The sequence below is a fragment of the Rhinopithecus bieti genome, unplaced genomic scaffold (genome assembly GCF_001698545.2).
Source record: "Rhinopithecus bieti isolate Rb0 unplaced genomic scaffold, ASM169854v2 scaffold_3878, whole genome shotgun sequence".
Classification (NCBI taxonomy): domain Eukaryota; kingdom Metazoa; phylum Chordata; class Mammalia; order Primates; family Cercopithecidae; genus Rhinopithecus; species Rhinopithecus bieti.
In genome coordinates, this window is record NW_016805059.1 from 6205792 (window position 1) to 6217773 (window position 11982).

An 11982-nucleotide genomic window follows, 5' to 3' on the forward strand; every position below is an offset into this window, starting at 1 on the left:
TATCATGTTCCCCACCAACTTGTTTTTATTTCAAATTGCCTACAACAGGTGCCGGAGTCTGGGCAAACTATAATATTGTACCTTGCAACAGCTGTGCGTGGAGCACACACAGAAACTGTAAAGAAAGGTTACACAATGTTACTGGTCTCACATGGCTCAGAGTAGCTCTAGAATTTAAAACATTCCCCCATCCTTGAGTTAAATGGGGCCCCCATGATATGTGTTCTGTAACTTAATATGAAAGGCTGCTGATGGATGGGTTGATACCATGGCCACCAAAGTTGGTGGTGGGCACCTGCAAGGAACACGTGTGTCCTGAGTGGACAGTACTGCAAATACAGCCCTTCCCGAAATGGTCACTTCTCATAGTACGGTGTTTACTCATGTGTACCACTTCTCATAGTACAATGTTTACTCATGTGTGCAAGCAGGCTCTCCCCTGCATATTGGAAAGATGAAACAGTTTAATGCAGATGTCAGCCATACCTAAGACACTTCTCAAAATGCAGCCCAAACGGAATAAACTATAGTCTGTGAAAACATTTTCAGCACCCTCATTCCACTCGTTTTTTCTTGCTCAAGAAAGCAGATATGAATGCAAGTGAGTGACAGTGGTGGCATTGAATTGGTTCTAATTTGACAGAAAAAGAAAAGCCTGACATTTCTATTTTTGATTTGTAACAGACTTACAGATGCACCACCTAGAGTTAGTGATGATATGTCCATGTGAGAACCAGGACTGCATCTGAGAACCACTGGCTAAAAGGACTTTTTAAATTTGATAAAGTATGTCACAGTAATATAGAATAATACTTGTTTTCTCCAGGTATTTTCCTGCATGTGATTTGAAATGGAACACAATGTTCTTAGCGTGTAGAAGGCTAACCATGTGTATCAGTTAGGATTCTGAGGTGCAAGCAACAGAAACAGATTCCGGCTGCTTTAAGCACAAAAAGGATATATTAAAAGGATAACATTTGGCTCACAGAGTTTCTGAGGCTATAGAGGACCTGCACATTCAGAACAATATCCAAAATCAGCTGCAGAGCTTGCCTGGTAAGGGTCTGGATTCTGCTGGGCTGCCTCTGAGCCCTAATGCTGTGACCAGCCCTATCTATACCAGCAGCACCAGCTCTGCTGGCTGTGACCAGCCCTATCTATACCAGCAGCACCAGCTCTGCTGGCTCAAAGGCTCCATGCTTCTGCAACCCTGCTACTACCAGAGGGTGTGCCTCATGGCCCCATCCCTATGAGGCAGCCCCAGACGACTGGCCAAGTGGAGGGCATGAATTGGAATCCTAGAAAGTGCTTGGTAGCAGATGTATTACAAGGGAAATCAGTGGATAATCTTAATTCTGATATTTTGCTAGACTGTGGACTAGGCCACCATGTTTCTTATTCACATCTCTATCCCCAGGCCCTAGCATAATACCCGGCACTTAGAAAGGGCTCAATAAGCATTTGTTGAAATGAATTAAAATTGAATTTTAAATTTAGAAGCACCCTTTCCAAGGGCTGGCTGCCAGTCAGTATTGCAAATTAGTTCTAGTAAATCAAAGTAAATTAGAAATGCAATCAAAAATAGAGTCTCTAAGTCCAGTGGTTATATGCACTTACCTACCACAGCATTTGCCCTTAGACCTGTGGCTTAGTGGTTTGTTTGTTTTTAAGCTCAATGACAGCTTTACCTTTTCTAGTAATAATAATGTGTGCATGTGACTCTGTCTCTGTGTGTCTGTGCATTTCCATCTTTGTAAGCATGCTGACGGGAGGTTATTTTTTAATCAAGAAATGAAACTAACATTAGCCTTCATCTGGAGGCCAGAGAATTCCAGAGTATTTGCTCTTGTTTTGTGAGTGTTCTTTGATGGGGGAGAGGGAAAGGAAGGATGATCCTTTCCCCTGTGCAATCTCTCTTTCTTTCTCTCTCTCTCTCTCTCTAAAGACCCATTTGCAGTGGGTGGGCTATATATTAATCAAATATGCGCATATCATTCTCACTTAGAAGTGTGAGCTAAACAAATGGTGCACATGGACATAAAGATGAAGAAAATAGACTCTGAGGATTCCAAACCCAGGAGGAAAAGAGGAGGGTGAGGGTTGAAAAATTACTTACTGTGTACAATGTCTAATATTTGGGTGATGGGTACCCTACAAGCCAACCCCCACCATTATGCACGTAATGCCTATGTAACAAACAAGCACACGCATTCCCTGAATCTAAAATAAAATTAAAAAAAAGAAATATGCACATTATATTCTTATTGAATTACTGCAGATGTTTTGTCCTCTTCATTTCTTCCTGGTCATTTGCAGAATTCCAGAGTTCAACGCTGGAGAGTAGAGAGTGTTGTAGAGGATAATTCCTTCAGCAGATTCAGCAAGATGGTTACTCTTAAAACAAAATAAATTAGTGTTGGAGTTTTGCTGTACGATTGAAATACAGATTACTTCCTATAGCATACATGCCAAAAAAGTTTTAACTGAATCTACATAATCCATACATTTTTATGTCTTTGATTCAGAAAAATCCTTTCAAAGGTCCAAAATTTCAAGGTCATCACATTTGGAGAAGAACACTTTTCCTGAGCTGGGATATCCTTCTTCTTCTGTCTTCCAACATCGGAGCTCCAGGTTCTCAGGCCTTCAGACTCTGGGACTTACACCAGAAGCCCCCACTCCCATTTTGGTTCTCGGGTCTTCAGACTCAGTCTGATTCAAACCACTGGCTTCCCTGGTTCTCCAGCTTCCAAAGGGTATATTGTGGGACTTCTTAACTTCCATAATTGTATGAACCAATTCCCATAATAAATTCCCTCATATATAAGCTATACATATTTTAATGGTTATGTTTCTCTGGAGAACCCTGACTAATATAGATTTTGTTGCTTAAAAATCATCATGAACTAAGTTCCATCTGTTTTAACTTCAATTGGATTAAACCATGAATGTGCCCATTTTCTGCCATAGTTATTTTCTCAGGGTAGGAGGGTTGTTTTATGGTGTGTGTGTGTGTGTGTGTGTGTGTGTGTGTGTGTGTATGTGTGTGTGTCTAGTTTCCCTAAGTGCATTCTTTCCCTCATTGCTGCTGAAATTATTTTTAAAAATGTTTTGCATTCTTTCATTTTGAAAAATGTAGCATCTTGATTCTCACTATGGTTAAAATAAGTGTATGTGAACTGGAAAAAAACTAGTAAGATATTAAAAATATCTATGAGTAGAATAACAATTAATTATTGCATTATTTTCTTGTACCTTTCTGTAGTTTCCAGTTTTTCAATAATGAGCATGTATTGCTTTCATGATCAGAAGAAAAACACATATTACAGGCATTTTTTGCAATATTATCATTCTCGCATTCTTAAAAACTCCCATTCTGAAAAGTTATGCACCAAAAATACCAGAGCTTATAGGGAAAATAGGATTGGGACAAATCACTGAAACCTATGTAGGTTTGAAAGCAGGATGTTAATAAACATCACTAGTAATCCTAACTGAAATACTGACATAGGAATGTTCAGGAATATGAAGGCTATGGCTAATACTTGCTCTTTTGAAATATGTTTTAGAGGGCATTTGCTTTTGACTGAGAACATTTTCATCAATATTAAAATTTGGATCTAGGTTATAGCCTTCTTCATTAACTTCTTGTTTTGACACAAGGCATAATATCTTTGCAGCTTCTTTATCTGCACTCTCAGTCTGCCCAGATAGCTTAAGAGAGTGGAAACATAGAGTTCTGGAAGCCACTACCTGAACCAGAAACTACTTGAACTAAAGAAAGGCAAGACTGCAGATTTTCAGGGTTTTTTTTCCCTGAAGTTTTAGCATATATTTTAAGACTTTAGCTTTGAAAAGTTTACTTCAAATTGTTTCAAAATATTAACATGCTGGGGAAAGTTGCATCAGAACCAACACAACTTCTGCATAATACTGACTCATCCCCTGCTTGCTGATCACTTGTAAGCTCATCTGTATTTAAAAAAAAAATGCATTGCCACAGTACAGACTTTATTAAAAACTCTATGCCCAGCAAAGATGGTGCCTAGAATGTAGATAGCTGGAAAGAGCAACAAGGGGAAACACATGAGCAGGGCAGCCAAGTAGTCTGAAATCTAAGGAAATGCAGGCTCCTCCTAGAAAAGATGGGCATGAACATTGGCTCCCCCGCAGCAGAGCAGAGGGGGAAGGGACATCATGTGCCATACTCATGGATATGAAGAGTTAAGCTAACATTTTAATGAATAATAAAAAACGAGTCTGGCTACTGAGACAGTGTAGAACTCACAGACATAAGAGACATTGTATCTACTCCAAGGCTTTTCTCCAGGGACCTTCTCTAGGTGCTCACAGGTAAGACTGGGGCAATGGTGGGAGATCTGAGAGAGCAGATCTGGAGGAAGAAGCAGCTGCCACTGCAGGAAAGGCAAAAGCCTTGTCTTCCATTGAGCAAAAGCCTTGAGCTCCTGAAGGTGGGCAATACATTTTGACACCTGCAGGATACAGGGAAAGGGTAAAGAGAAAAACACTATTGCCTCCGGGCAAGGAGCAGGAGGCACTCCTGGACCAAGGATCCTACACCAATGCTGTGAGAGGTCTTCTACTGCTAGAGGAAGGCCAGGAAGATTCACCAAAGACACAGAACACAGTTTGCCTGCCATAGGGAGGAGGGGTAGAATCCCTGAGAAAGCCCCAAGAATGATACCCAGGACACAGAGCCTGCCTGAGACTTAGGGTGAGCTGGGAAATAAAGACCACCCCCCTCCCACCTTCTGCCACCAGCAAATCCAAGCAACAAGCAACAGCTGTTTACTGTTATATGACAGGCAAGAGCATTAAAAGAGATTCTCTTTGAGGTACAGGCACATAGTAAAGGCTAAAACATGATGATGGACAAGAATCTTTGAGAATAAACCCCTAGAATCCTATTCCCCCTACCCTAAGTATAATTCAATGTTAAACCAGGATTTCTCAATCTTGTCTTATTAACATTGTCAGCCACATAATTATTTGCTGTGGGGGGTGTCCTGTGCGTTGTAGTATGTTTAGCAGCATCCCTGGCTTCTACTCACTATATTCTAGTATCATCTCTTTCTCCCAGTTGTGACAATTAAAAAAAAATGTCTCCAGACATTGCCAAATCTTCACTGGCTGGGGGTGGAAATCACCCCTGGTTGAAAACCATTGCATTTAGAGGAATTGGAAGCTACTACTGAACAAAAGGTGGCCACAAACCCAAACCCAAGTCCACCTCAACTTCTAACTAGATTGACTCAACACTAAAGCCCAGACAGAAGAAAAGACACGTTCATTTCGAGACAGAAATAATATTTATCTCAGTCTCTTTTATTTTACACGATTCCAGCCCTCAACAAAATATCATGAGACAGGGGAAAATGCAGGAAAAATCAACTCAAGACAAAGTCATCAACAGAATCAGACTCAGAGATGACCTGGATGTTGGTACTGGCAGACAGGAAATTACTATAATTAATATTTAAAAGTTCTAGTGGGCTAGTGAAGAACATGCATAAACAGATGAAAAATTTGAGCAGAGAGATGAAAACTGTCAGAAAGAGTAAAATGAAAATGCCAAAAATAAAAAGAGATGAAGAATGCCTTTGAGGGCTCACAAGCAGAACTGACACAGTGGAAGATCAGTGAACTTCAAAACAGGTCAACAGAAATTACCCAAACTGAAACACTAAAAGAAATAAAAAGTAAGAAAAACAGAATAGAATTGTAAGACAATATCAAATTGTTCAATGTACCTGTAATTGAAATCCCAAAAGATGAGACAGGGACAAAGCAGAAGAAATATTTGAAGAGACAATGGCACAGAATTTTCCAAAAATAAAGAAAAACATTACTGGACAGACCCAAGAAGCTCAAATGTCCCCAAGCACCAGAAATAAAAAAGAAGGAGGAGAAGGCGGAAGGGAAAGGGGAGGAAGAAGAGAAACAATATGCTTGACACATCTTATGCGTGCACACTCCTGTAAACAAAATTTAAAGAAAATAGACACAAGGAAAAGATGAGAAATGCAATCGATTTCTATTGTGAAGCTACGTAATCCAGAAGACAACACAGTGAAAAATTTAAAGTACTGAGAGGAAATATACAAACAAACAAACTAAAGCCAGAATTCTATATCTAGCCACAATATTTTTCAAAATGAAAGTAAAATACTGTTTTAGGTAAACAAAGGCTAAGATAATTCACTACCTGCAGCTCTGCACCTTTAGAAATATTAAAAGAGGCTGGGCGCGGTGGCTCAAGCCTGTAATCCCAGCACTTTGGGAGGCCGAGACGGGTGGATCACGAGGTCAGGAGATCGAGACCATCCTGGCTAACACGGTGAAACCCCGTCTCTACTAAAAAATACAAAAAATTAGCTGGGCGAGATGGCGGGCGCCTGTAGTCCCAGCTACTCGGGAGGCTGAGGCAGGAGAATGGCGTAAACCCGGGAGGCGGAGCTTGCAGTGAGCCGAGAACGCGCCACTGCACTCCAGCCTGGGTGACAGAGGGAGACTCCGTCTCAAAAAAAAAAAAAAAAAGAAATATTAAAAGAAATTCTTCTAGACAGATACGACATCCAACAGCCACTTAGATTTACAAACAAAAAATAAAGATCTAAGGAAATGGTTAAATTAAAGGTAAAAATATTTTTTGTTACGTTTAATCATTCTCTAGAATGAAAGATAACTGACTCTCTAAAACAAAAATAGTAGGAGGGAGTAATGGGAAGGAGGAATGAGAAGTTTACTATTGCAAAGTTCTTACATTATACATGAAGCCCTATATTACTTGAAGGTAGATTGTAATTAATTACGACATATATTACAAAACATAGGACATCCGTTAAAAAATTTTAAGGGCATAAATAATAAGTCAATACTAGAAATAAAATTGAATAAAAGGTATTCATTCCAAAAGCAGGCAAAGGAGAACAACAACAACAAAACAAATAACACATTGAACAAATAAAAAACAAATAGCAATATGGCAGGTAAGTCCAACCATGTCAATGATTACATTGTATGTAAATGACTAAACACATCAAATTAAAAGATAGAAATTGTCAGTATGGTTAAAAAAGCAAGATAGATGCTGTCTATAAGAAACCTACTTTAACTTTGGGAGGCCGACGCAGGCAGATTACAAGGTCAGGAGATCAAGACCATCCTGGCTAACACTGTGAAACTCCATCTCTACTGAAAAAAAAAAAAAAAATAGCTGGGTGTGATGGTGGGCACCTGTAGTCCCAGGTACTCGGGAGGCTGAGGCAGGAGAATGGCGTGAACTTGGGAGGCGGAGCTTGCAGTGAGCCAAGATCATGCCACTGCACTCCAGCCTGGGCGACAGAGTGAGACTCTGTCTCAAAAAACAAAACAACAACAACAACCAAAAAAACCTACTTTAAATACAAAAATATACAGAGGTTGAAAGTTAAAAGAAGAAAAAGATATATCAAGTATACCAACTAAATGCTAATCCAAAAAGTAAGTATAACTATATTAATATCAAAGTAGACTTTAGAAATAAGAAATATTTCTAGGGTTACCAAATTATGTAATATAATAATAATAAGGGGATCAATTCATCAAGAAGACATAACAATCCTAAAGAAATATGGACTGAACAATAGTACTTCAAAATACATAAAGCAAAAACTGATAGAACTGAAAAGAGAAATAGATAAATTCAAAATTGTGACTAGAGCTCAACAATTCTGTCTTAGCAATAGATAGAACAGGTAGACAGACAATCAGTAAGGAGATAGGTGACTGAACAACACTATCAACCAACTTGAACTAACTAACATTCATAGAGCACTCCACTCAACAATAGCACAACATACATTACCTTTTCACATGCACATGGAACATTGACAAGATACAACATATTCTGAGCCATAAAATAAATCTTAGTAAATTTTAATGAACTGAAGTAATGCAAAATATGTTCTCCTGCCAGAGTCCTGGTTTAACAGAATTAAACTAGAAGTCAACAATAGAAAGATATCTGGAAAACTCACAATATTTAGAAGCTAAATAATATACTTGTACAGAACCTGTCATCAAAGTGGGAGTCACAAGGGAATTAGAAAAAAACTTTGAGAGGTCTCGTCTTCACTGCTCTGTGTTCTCTGCTCCTGGAAGCCCAGCCTCTGTGGCCCTGTGACCTGCAGGTATTGGGAGATCCACAGCTCAGATACCAGGACCCCCTGGAAGCTTTGAAATGAAATTTTCTGATTATGGAATTGCTACAATCATGGCGGACGGGAGGCAGGTCTAGATTGTAGCTCCAATTCAGATGGACAGAGCAGTGTGTGGAGGCTTGCATCATGAATTTTTTCTCCAGAACAACTGCAGGAATAAATCAGGAAAGCTGAGAGGACCCACAGACCCCCTGAAGGAAGTGGATTGCTCCTGCAGAACTCAGGAGTCACCCCAATACTGTACTGGTACCCATGACTGAGAGACCCATTGACAGTTCACATCACAGGACTCTGTGCAGACAACTGCCAGCACCAACCTGGAGTCTGGTAGACTTGCTAGGTGGCTAGATCCAGAAGAGAGATAACAATCACTACAGCTCAGCTCTCAGGAAGCCACATCCATAGAAAAAGGTGGAGAGTACTACATCAAGGAAACACCCTGTGGGACAAAAGAATCTGAACAACAGCCTTCAGCCCTAGACCTTCCCTCTGACAGGGCCTACCCAAATGAGAAGGAACCAGAAAACCAACTCTGGTAGTATGACAAAACAAGGTTCTTTAACATTTCCAAAACATCACACTAGCTCACAAGCAATGGAACCAAACTAAGAAGAAATCTCTGATTTACCTGAAAAAGAATTTAGGAGGTTAGTTATTAAGCAAATTAGGGAGGCACCAGAGAAAGGTGAAGCCCAATGTAAGGAAATCCAAAAACTGATGCAAGAAGTGAAGGAAAAAATATTCAAGGAAATAGATAGCATGAAGAAAAACCAATCAAAACTTCAGGAAACAATGGATGCACTTACAGAAATGCAAAATGTTCTGGAAAGTCTCAGGAATAGAATTGAACAAGCAGAAGAAAGAAATTCAGAGCTCAAAGACAAGGTCTTCAAATTAACCCAGTCCAACAAAGAAAAAGAAAAAAGAAAAGAATAAGAAAATATGAACGAAACCTCCAAGAAGTCTGGGCTTATGTTAACCAAACCTAAGAATAATTGGTGTTCCTGAGGAAGAAGATACATCTAAAAGTTTGGAAAACATATTTGGGGGAATAATCAAGGAGAACTTCCCGAGCCTTGCTATAGACCTAGACATCCAAACACAAGAAGCACAAAGAACACCTGAGAAATTCATTGCAAAAAGATCATCATCTAGCCATATTGTTATCAGGTTATCTAAAGTTAAGAGGAAGGAAAGAATCTTAAGAGCTGTGAGACAGAAGCACCAGGTAACCTATAAAGGAAAACCTATCAGATTAACAGCCAATTTCTCAGCAGAAACCCTACAAGCTAGAAGGGATTGAGGCCCTATCTTCAGCCTCCTCAAACAAAACAATGATCAGCCAAGAATTCTGTATCCAGTGAAAGTAAGCTTCATATATGACAAAAAGATACAGTCTTTTCCAGACAAACACTAAGAGAATTTGTCACTACCAAGCCACCACTACAAGAACTGCTAACAGGAGCTCTAAATATTGAAACAAATCCTGGAAACACATCAAAACAGAACCTCTTTAAAGCATAAATCTCACAGGATCTATAAAACAAAAAATACAATTTAGAAAACAAAAACCAAAACCGAGGTATACAGGCAACAAATAGCACAACGAATGGAATGGTACTGCACATCTCAATACTAATATTGAGTGTAAATGGCCTAAATGCTCTACCTAAAAGATACAGAGCTGCAGAATGGACAAGAATTCACCAACTAACTATCTGCTGCCTTCAAGAGACTCACCTAACACATAAGGACTCTCACAAACTTAAGGTAAAGGGGTAGGAAAAGACATTTCATGTAAATGGACACCAAAAGTGTGTAGGAATAGCTATTCTTATATCAGACAAAACAAGCTTCAAAGCAACAGCAGTTAAAAAGACAAAGAAGGACATTACATAATGATAAAAAGCCTTGTCCAACAGGAAAATATCACAATCCTAAATATATATGCACCTAAAACTGGAGCTCCCAAATTTATAAAACAATTATTAATAGACCCAAGAAATGAGACAGACAGTGACACAATAATAGTGGGGGACTTCAATACTCCACTGATAGCACTAGACAGGTCTTGAAGACAGAAAGTCAACAAAGAAACAATGGATCTAAACTATACCCTGGAACAAATGGACTTAACAGATATATACAGAACATTCCATCCAACAACCGCAGCATATACATTCCCTTCAACAGTGCATGGAACTTTCTCCAAGATAGACCACATGATAGGCCACAAAACGAGCCTCAATAAATTTAAGAAAATTGAAATTATATCAAGCACTCTCTCAGGCCACATTGGAATAAAACTGGAAATCAACTCCAAAAGGAACCTTCAAAGCCATGCAAACACATGGAGATTAAATAAGCCGCTCTGGAATGATCACTGGGTCAGAAATGAAATCAAGATGGAAATTTAAAAATTCTTGGACTGAATGAGAATAGTAACATAAACTATCAAAACCTCTGGGACACAGCAAAGGTGGTGCTAAGAGGAAAGTTCATAGCCCTTAAACACATACATCAAAAAGTCTGAAAGAGCACAGATAATGTAGGTCACACCTCAAGGAACTAGAGAAACAAGAACAAACTAAACCCAAACCCAGTAGAAGAAAGGAAATTACCAAGATCAGAGCAGAACTCAATGAAATTAAAACAAACAAACAATACAAAAGATAAATGAAACAAAAACCTGGTTCTTTGAAAAGATAAATAAAACTGATAGACCATTAGCAAGATTAACCAAGAAAAGAAGAAAGAAAATTCAAATAACCTCAATAAGAAATGAAATGGGAGCTATTACAACTGACACTACAGAAATACAAAAGATCATTCAAGGCTACTATGAACATCTTTATGTGCATAAATTAGAAAACCTAGAAGAGATGGATAAATTTCTGGAAGGATACAATCCTCCTAGCTTAAATCAGGAAGAATTAGATACCCTGAACAGACCAATAACAAGCATTGAGATTGACATGATAATTTAAAAAATATGAACAAAAGAGGTCCAGGACCAGACGGATTCACAGAAGAATTCTACCAGACAGCAGAATTCTATCAGACATTCAACATAGAATTGGAACCAATCCTTTTGACAGTATTCCACAAGATAGAGAAAGAGGGAACCCTCCCTCATTCATTCTATGAAGCCAGTATCACCCTAATACCAAAACCAGAAAAGGACATAACCAAAAAAGAAAAATACAGACCAATATCCTTGATGAACATAGATACTAAAATCCTTAACAAAATACTAGCTAACCAAATCCAGCAACATATCAAAAAGATAATTCACCATGGTCAAGTGGGTTTCATACCAGGGATGCAGGGATGGTTTAACATATGCAATTCAACAAATGTCATACACCACATAAACAGAATTAAAAACAAAAATCTCATGGTCATGTCAATAGATGCAGAAAAAGCATTCAACAAAATCCAGCATCCTTTATGATTAAAACTCTCAGCAAAATCGGCATACAAGGGACATACCTCAATATAATAAAAGCCATCTATGACAAACCTACAGCCAACATAATACTGAATGGGAAAAGTTGAAAGCATTCTTTCTGAGAACTGGAACAAGACAAGGGTGCCCACTCCTCTTCAACAGAGTACTGGAAGTCCTAGCCAGAGCAAACAGACAAGAGAAAGAAATAAGGGCGTCCAAATCAGTAAAGAGGAAGTCAGACTGTCACTGTTTGCTGATGATATGGTCGTTTACTTAGAAAACCCTAAAGACTCCTCCAGAAAGCTCCTA